Source organism: Aquarana catesbeiana, linkage group LG03 (assembly GCF_042186555.1).
Source record: "Aquarana catesbeiana isolate 2022-GZ linkage group LG03, ASM4218655v1, whole genome shotgun sequence".
Taxonomy (NCBI): domain Eukaryota; kingdom Metazoa; phylum Chordata; class Amphibia; order Anura; family Ranidae; genus Aquarana; species Aquarana catesbeiana.
The window spans coordinates 516,015,081-516,024,719 of NC_133326.1; positions in this window are offsets into that span (position 1 = coordinate 516,015,081).

Below are 9,639 nucleotides of genomic sequence, written 5' to 3' on the forward strand. Positions count from 1 at the left end.
TGTTAAATGTATTTTAAAGTAGCCTTCTTCTTCCCTTTTTTTTTTTTTTTTTTTTTTTTTTTTCTTTTTTGTTAAGTTATAAAAGCTCTTTCACACCCAGTTGTGTTGTGAGTCTATAGTACAATGCTGCATATTTGTGCCCTAGCTGATCATGTTTTATGTTGGTTGAAGGAAATTGCTAAACACTTGGGTTTAAACGTCTTGATCTCTGCCTTAGTTTAAGCTATGAAGCATAACTACAAAATATGTAGCTAGTGGTGGTAATGAGACAGCAGAGTTATTCACACTAAAATATATTTTATTGTGTTGTCACAATCTCTCTATGGTGTTTTACAGTATATTCTGCTCATCTAGGCAAGAGTTTCATGCACTAAAAACACTGGACACATTCCACCAAATTGACACTATGAAGACAAAAATTTGGCAATGGCATTGTTCGTTCTTTTGTACTGTACTACTAAATAAGTCCATGACCTGGAGTAAGCATTATACCAATGAAGTCTACGTATCTTTTATGTTTATTTTTTTAATTAAATATAATAAAATACACTTATTTTTAAGGGGAACTTTTGATATTTTACTGCACATGAAAGATTCACCTAAAGGAATTTGATATCTGCTAAATATTTTGTGACATAAAAAAAAGCACGCCTGTTTGCGAATTAAAATTGTCATCGAACACCTTGACCCAGTGTCCACCTTGAAGACTATTAAAATACGACTGGGTGTCCATTTCAACATTATTATTATTATTATTCAGGATTTATATAGTGCCAACAGTTTACACAGCACTTCCCAATGTAGAGGTGGGACAGTACAATTATAATACAGTTCATTACAGAAGGAATAGGAGGGCGCTGCTCATGGAGCTTACATTATCTAAAGGGAGAGGGAAGTGGTACAAAAGGTAATAGCTGCAGGGGATTATCTGATGGAGGTGACTTGGGTACATTTCTTAGGTGGAGTAGGCTTCCCTGAATAAGTCAGTTTTCAGGGATCGCCTAAAGGCAGACAGGGTAAGGGCTAACCAGACGGTGGGGGTAGGGGGAGCCAGTGAAGAGAGGAGCAGCAGTCATGGGTGGGTTAGTAAGGTTTATTAGTCTAGCAGCAGCATTTATAATAATAGACTAAAGGGGGGATAGCCTGGTTAAAGGTAGGCCAGTGAAGAGAGTTGCAGTAGTTAAGGCAGGAAATAACCAAGGAGTGAATGTTGTCTTGTGGTGTCGTTAGGAAGAGGCAAATTCTGGAACTGTTGCAGAGGTTCAAGCAGCAAGATGTAACCAGTAGGAATGCACCAATACCTTTTTTTTTTTTTTTTTTTTTTAAAAGTACGAGTACTGATATTTTTCCTCCAAAAGGGTTGTAAAACCCTCATGTTTTTTTCACCTTAATGCATCCTATGCATTAAGGTGAAAAAAACTAATGTTACTTCTTTCCCCCCCCCCCCCCCCCCTCCCCCTGTTTTACTCACCTGAGCCCTGTAATTCCCACGCTGGAGACACGCTCTTCCCCTCTGCCCATTGTCTCGGCTCTTGATTGGATAGATTGATAGCAGCGCAGCCATTGGCTCCAGCTGCTGTCAATCAAATCCAATGACGGGGGGGGAGCGAGTCCGGACGCAAATGCTGGATTCGGGAGCGCACTTCTTCTAGGGGGTTGTACGATGTGGGGAGGAGCTACCAGCGCTGCTGGGGGACCCCAGAAGTCGAGGATCGGGGCCACTGTATGCAAAACGAACTGCACAGTGGAGGTAAGTGTGACATGTTTGTTATTTAAAAAAACAAAAAAAAAAACAAAGCTTTACAATCACTTCAAGTACTCGCTGATAACTATTTTTTTGCTACCAACTTTATTGCTATTACAAGGGATAAACAACATACCTTGTAATAGCTGGGCCCTGACAGGTCTTCCTTATGGAGAGATCTGGGGTCTATAAGACCCCAAATCTCTCCTCTGGTTTCCAATGCAGCCAATCAGACACAGATTGGTTGCTTCTCTGGCCACTAACGGCCAGGTAAACAAAGAGCCGAAACAGGAAGTGACAAAATCCTCGTTGCATTCTGTTTTTACGTCACACAGTGGAGGAACATCTGTTCCTCTCACTGACTACATAGAGCTGGATGCTGCCGGTTGCATCCTTGCCGGGCTCTCTGATCGCATGGGAGAGCCCAGTAGAGGTGGCGCTGGTGAGAGAGGGGTGGGACCCTCTTCTGCCACCTGTAAAAGTAATCCAGCGGCTTGTTGGCTGCCTGGATTACTTTTTATCTAGTGCAGAATCACTGGGCCTAACAATATCTAAATCATTGCTGCAGCGATGACTGAGATCACCCTTCCCGTCGGAGGATGTCCACAAATGTGTGGTGGATGGGAAGTGGTTAAATGCAGGACACCTTGTTGCTTCCAAGAACGATCTCTCTTACAATGTGAGTAATGCTGAACAGAGGATAATGAGAAGTGAAGGGAATATCTGATCTCCGACGCCTTCTTTTTACCTTCTGTTATACTCTCTTCAGTATCACTCCACATTGTAAGAGAGAGACAGACACAGTGACTAATGCATTCTCCTATCAGTAATCTCTATGTAATGTGGTAAACTGACAAAGCAGCACTTGCTTTTTCTGTAGTCTGTGATGTCTCCTCTCCAGCTTCTCCCCTTCACGGTCAGCTGGCCTAGTCTCCGCTCCGATAGCTGTGCAGTAATTGGAATGGGTGCCCGGCTCACCACAGAGAGGCTGGGTGAGCAGCCTTGGCTCAAGGAGCAGCCCAGCTGCCTTGGACATTCGGGTGTCACTTGGATGTGGCCCGCAGCCCCTTTAGCGATGCCACTGTCTGCCTCCAAGCTGGCATCACTTCTGGTATCGATGCAAATGCTTAGTATAGTCGTCGATACCATTTAAAAGAATAACCACAGTAGCCAGTGATTAGATGTGGGTGCTGTAGGAGAGGTCAGAGTTATACCCAGCACCTTGGTGTGGGTGGAGGAACCAATGGTTGTGCCATTGACCTCAATGCTAAAGTCACAGGGAGGGGAAAATATTACAAGCTCTGTTTTTAGAAAGCTTGAGTTTTAGGAAATGATGTGACAGCTATACTGATATGTTGTACAGTAAGTGTTTTTTTTTTTTTTTTGTGATGGGTGAGGAGATGACTTGAGTGAAGAGCTAGATCTGGGTGTCGTCAGCATAGAGGTTGTATTGGAAGCCATGGGAGGTTATCAACTGGCCCAAGGAAGAGTTATAGAGAGAAAAGAGGAGATGATGCTGTATGTGACACTGAAAGTGTGCTGAGCTAGGTAGGAGGAGAACCAGGAAAGAGCAGAATCAAAAGGCCAAGGGAGTGTCGTTTGTTAACCACTTCAGCCCTGGAAGAATTTACCCCCTTTCTGACCAGAGCACTTTTTGCGATTCGGCACTGCGTCGCTTTAACTGACAATTGCGAGGTCGTGCGACGTGGCTCACAAACAAAATTGACGTCCATGTTTTCCCACAAATAGAGCTTTCTTTTGGTGATATTTGATCACCTCTGCGGTTTTTATTTTTTGCGCTATAAATAAAAAAAAAAAGTAACAATTTTGAAAAAAACGCATTATTTTTTACTTTTTGCTATAATAAATATCCCAGAAAAAATATATAAAAAATACTTTTTTCCCTCAGTTTAGGCATATATGTATTCTTCTACATTTTTGGTAAACAAAATCGCAGTAAGCGTTTATTGATTAGTTTGTGCAAAAGTTATAGCATCTACAAAATAGGGGATAGTTTTATGGCATTTTTATTGATTTTTTTTTTTTTTTTTACTAGTAATGGCGGCGATCAGTGATTTTTATTGTGACTTCGACATTATGGTGGACACATCTGACAATTTTGACACATTTTTGGGACCATTGGCATTAATACAGCGATCAATGCTAAAAAATTGCATTGATTACTGTAAAAATGTCACTGGCGGTGAAGGGGTTAACCACTAGGTGGCGCTGTAGGGGTTAAGTGTGTCCTAGGGAGTGATTCTAACTGTGTGTGTGGGGGGGGGGGGGGGGCTTGTGACACATCACTGATTACCGCTCCCGATTACAGGGAGTGTGATCAGTGTCGGTGTCATTAGGCAGAACGGGGAGATGCTTGTTTACATTAGCATCTCCCTGTTCTTCCTCACCATGAGACGATCGTGGGTATGCCTGCGGACATCGAGTCTGGGGGACCCGCGATCCCGGTCATGGAGCTCCCTGTGCACCGCCTCTTAAAGGGCAACGTACAGGTACGTTAATCTGCCGCAGTATATCTGCGTGAGGTGGTCAGGAAGCGGTTAAGGAGGAGTGGGAGGTCAACTGTCCAGACGCAGCAGAAAAGTCCAAAAGTATGGAGTACTGGCTGTTGGTTTTAGCAGTTAGTAGGTCGTTTTCACTGAAACTGCCCTGCTAAAATTCAGCAATGTTGTGGGTGGAAATAACCGGACTCTAGGGGTTTAAAAAGGTTGTTGTAAGTGAGGTAGTAGCTCATACGGGTGGGGTCCAGTGAGGCTTTTTGAGTATGGGGGTAACTAGTGCAAGTTTGAGTGGGGAGGGAAAGGTTGAAGGTGTGGGTTGGGGAGTTCAGGATAGAGCAGGAAGGTGATTGCAGTAAATGTGAGGGGACTGGTACTGAGGTAGGCCTTGCAAAGTATATTGGCAACTTCCTCAGTAGTAAATGGGCTGAAGGAGGAAAGTATTGTGTACAGTGTTGAACCTGGTGTGTTGGTCTGGGAAGGCTGGGCGCTGGCTATCTAATCACAAATTGTGTCGATTTTGTTTTTGAAATTATTGCAAAACCCCTATGCAGTAAGCAGATTGGTGGCTAGAGTAAGGAATTAAGGGTAGAAATGAGTTGACGAGGGGGTTGATTATATGCACTGTTACCCATGTAAAGGATCAGCAGCAAGGCTATTGGACTATGTGCAGGGTATAACGTCTGCTTGCATTGCTACCTCTCCTGGCACACCATCCCAGCCACCTAGGTACTGATAATCTGTAGCCATTTCTCTTGTCACACTAGCACAATGTGGACTGAGCCCAACTTGGGGTAAAAGTTAAAATATGGAGGTGTTTAAAACACAAAGTGAATTAGTTGCGCACTATTATGCTATAAAATGAATTAATATAAATAAAAACAATCAGAATGCTGCTGCTGTCACTAAAGTGCTCCCACAGAAAAGACAGTAAATAAAATATAAATGTGACAGTTCGGCATCAATATTTAACAGATCCACAAAATAATGAAAGTGATGTGCAAAAAAAATATGCTAAGACAAAAAGTCCAATATTAAAAGTGATTGCATCTCTGCATGCTAAACAGAGGAAACTAAGTACTTCTTTACTTCACACAGCCTCTATGTGCATAGTGCTCCCACCTCCCGATGCAGTAATCGCTCACCTCCTTACAAGACCTTGAAAGGGTCAAACACGCCTTGCATTATGTGCAACAATCCCTTCAGGGAAAACCTCGCTGGTCCTTGGTGACCTCTAATGGACTCTCGAGACCCAGATAATGGTACAAATCTGATAGGGGTTGCGTCCACTGTGCTACTTCAAACTTGGATCCACTATAATCCCCATTGGCCGCCGATAATTTCAACAGTACATAGAGAAAAAAAAAAAAAAGTGCCTCCAATAGTGCAGTATCCAAGGGATTAAAAATGAATCTCACTAGTTTGCAACAAGGTTCTGAAACTAGTGTGGAGCCTGGCGGTGGAACCTTGTCGCACACGAGTGAGACCTTCTGATGTATCATTTGTGCTTTTAATGTTTTAAAAAAAAATATGCGTTGTATACTAGCTGGGGTGGAGAGGTTTATTTTTAATCCCTTGGATATTGCACTATTGGAGACACTTTCTTTTGAAAGTGTTTGATCCTTTTAGGTTCTTGTAAGGAGATGAGCAATTACTGCATCTGGAGGTGGGAGAACTATGCACATAGAGGCTGTGTGAAGTAAAGAAGTACTTTGCATCTCTGCATGCTACACAGAGGAAACTATCACTTTTACTATTGGACTTTTTGTCTTGGCATATTTTTTTTTTTGCACATCACTTTCATTATTTTGTCAAATATTGATGCAGCACTGTCACATTTATATTTTATAAAACACAAAGTAGCTTTAATTGCAATACAAACCATGTCCAGTGCTGTCCCTTGAATAATTATTTTCTGCTAAGGGAAATCCTATGAGTGCAGGGAGTTATGGACCGACTGCTAGAGGGGGGGTGTCCCCTTTGTAGCCTGTAAGTGCACACAATGATGCAGAGAGTGACGCCGACATAATCATGCCAGCACCCCTCCTTGTATACAACCCAATGCTACAGAAGATCTGAAGAAGGTCCTGTGTGGTCTGAAGTGTAAAGAAAAACATAAAATACTGCTTTTGGAAGGGGGTGTGTATGGGGTGTAAGCCACAGGCAAGTAGTGAAGATAGACCTTATACTTGGTTCTTTTAAAGGCAAACGTAACCACTGAAAACAAAAGTTTGCCAACAAGTAGGGTCTTTTGCTAGAAATGGCTGGAAGTCTATTCTGCCAAAAGACCTTTTACTTTCCTACTAGGCTAGCAATTATTTTTTTAAATCTGTACAGTCCTTGCATTTTACAGAAGCCAGATACTGAGATAATGTGCATGGGCTAGAGTTAAATCATCAGTATCAACTCCCGGCAATGCAATAAGACAGTAAACTGAGACGAGGAGGACATAGCACCAGGGTGGACATATGCAGCTAGGACCTCACATTGGTGGAGGTGAGCAGATGCAATGATACATACGCTATATTACCAAAAGTATTGTGACGCCTGCCTTTACAGGCACATGAATGTTAATGGCATCCCGGTCTTAGTCCGTAGGACTCAATACTGAGTTGACCCAGCCTTTGCAGTTATAACAGCTTCAACTGTTCTGGGAAGGCTGTCCAAAAAAAGTTTAGGAGTGTGTCTATAGGGATGTTTGACCATTCTTTCAGAAGCGCATTTGTGAGGTCAGGCACCGATGTTGGACGAGAAGGCCTGGCTCGTAGTCTCCGCTCTAATTCATCCAAAAGGGGTTCTATAGAGTTGAAGACAGGACTCTGTGCAGGTCAGTGAAGTGCCTCCACCCCAAGCTTGCTCATCCATGTCTTTATGGACCTTGCTTTGTGTACTGGGGCGTAGTCATGTTGGAACAGGAAGGGGCCATCCCAAGTTGGTGATATGAAATTGTCTTGGTATGCTGACACCCTAAGAGTTCCCTTCGCTAGAACTAAGGGGCCAAGCCCACCCCCTGAAAATCTACTCCACATCATGATCACCCCTCCACCAAATGATTTGGACCCTACAGACTAATGGGGCATACACACGGTCGGACTTTTCGTCTACAAAAGTCCAACAGACGCCGACGGACTAAAGCTGGCTGGTAATCTGATCGTGTGTGGGCTTCTCCGGACTTTCAGCAGACTTTTTCAGCCTCAAATCCGACGGACTTTAGATTTGAAACATGCTTCAAATCTTTACGTCGTAACTACGACGGACCCCAAAATCCGCTCGTCTGTGTGCTAGTCCGACGGACAAAAACCCACGCTAGGGCAGCTATTGGCTACTGGCTATGAACTTCCTTATTTTAGTCCGGTGTACGTCATCACGTACGAATCCGTCGGACTTTTGTGTGGTCGTGTGTAGGCAAGTCCGTTCGTTAGAAAGTCTGCTGCAAGTCCGCCGGAAGTCTGTCGGGCTTTTGTAGACGAAAAGTCTGACCGTGTGTACGCCCCATAAGACTGGGATGTCACTGAAGTTAATATGTGTATAAAGGCAGGCATCCCAATACTTTTGGTAATATAGTGCAGGTCATACTGTGCATATGTCCATCTTAAGGTAAATACTGGCCACCACACTTTACTGTTGATTAGAAGAGGCGCAATAAAGTGTTATTAAACCCAGGACCCTGCAGTCACTATATCTGGTCTCCCACAGAACAAACTGCTAAATATGTGCTCATCAGCAGTTTTGTGACTTCTATCAGTGCCTGGCCAGGCACTGGATAAAGCTTGTAAGAATTTTCATTTTCCTCTGACTGTCCTATGAAGCTGCATGACCCTGATCCCAGCTGGGTCTACAAGCTATACTCTGCTCTGATCTAGCAATGCACACACCACACTGAACATGAGCAGAGTGCCTCCTAGGGCTCTGTACTATCAGCAGATGGATTGAGGACAGTAAAAAGGGGACGATCAGAGAAGACAGGATCAACCAGCTTTTTCACACAAGGCGGATGATTAACCCCACAGTGAGTATAACAAGCATGCTTACTGCATATACAGACTGATTTTACTATGGTGGGTTTAAAAGATTCATTCCAGCTATGTGAATGTACAGCTAGTGGTAAACATATGTGCTAAAATCTCAATTTACCTCAGCCTGAGATTTATGTAATCCTCTTTGGCTAAATTTCACACGGCTACTCATGTGTTGTGGGTGGTGGATTGCCCAGCTTCAAGAATGAAAAATCAGATTCAAAATGTCCAAGGCATGCGGTAACTGGATTGCAAGGAAAAAAAATTGATCCCGACAGATTTAGGCTTTCTATACAAGAGAAACAAAAAAATCTGGTAGTACGGGTTTGAAAATTCTACTGCATTGCAAAAGGGGGTTCAGTGGACTGAATGATCACACCAATAGCCAGATTTAAAAAAAAAATAAAAATATGGAAACCTGATGCTCGGCACAGAAAGGCTATATACAGTCCATGACTTAAAAGGGGTTGTAAACTCTCGTTTTTTTTTTTCACCTTAATACATCCTATGCATTAAGGTGAAAAAACACCTGGCAGTGACCGGCCTCCCAGCCCCCAGTTTTACTTACCTGAGCCCTGAAATTTCCCACGGTGGAGACACGCTCTTCCTCTGCCCAGGGTTCTCAGCTCTTGATTGGATAGATTGATAGCAGCGCAGCCATTGGCTCCTGCTGCTGTCAAATCCAATGACGCGGTGCCGAGTCCGGCATTCCGCGTCTATGGGCGCAAATGCTGGACTCGGGAGCGTGCCTGCAAGGTAACCCCCCCGGGAGAGCGCTTCTCCTAGGGGGTTATAGGATGCGGGGAGGTGCTACCAGCGCCACCGGGGACCCCAGAAGAGGATGATCGGGCCACTCTGTGCAAAACGAACTGCACAGTGGAGGCAAGTATGACTTTTTTTTTTTTTTTAAATAACAAAACAACACCACTTGAAACTTTACAATCACTTTAAAAACACATATCTAAAATTACCCACCCCTTCTCCCATTGGGGAATAAAAAAAACCTTTTACATATACCTCATCTCCAGTGTTATTCTAGCTGGTTTGCTTCCATCACTGGTCTTGCCCTTTGTTGTCCAGTAGTGGGTGGTACTTACTCCTGCACTGCACAGTGGTCACATAACATGTGAACAACAGCATGGCTCCCACAAAGTGTGTTTGAAGACACTGGCCACCATTTTACCCGGAAGAGTAATACTATCTAGCAGAGAGGTGGCCTTTTTGCAAGGATTAGTGCTAGATTAAAGGGCAGTGTTACAGCACAGACTTTTTTTTTTATATATATCTGCTGGGAATATTTTATTTCTGCATTAAAGGATAAATTTAAAATCGGGTTCCAATTGCCATCCTTAGCCATCCCCTC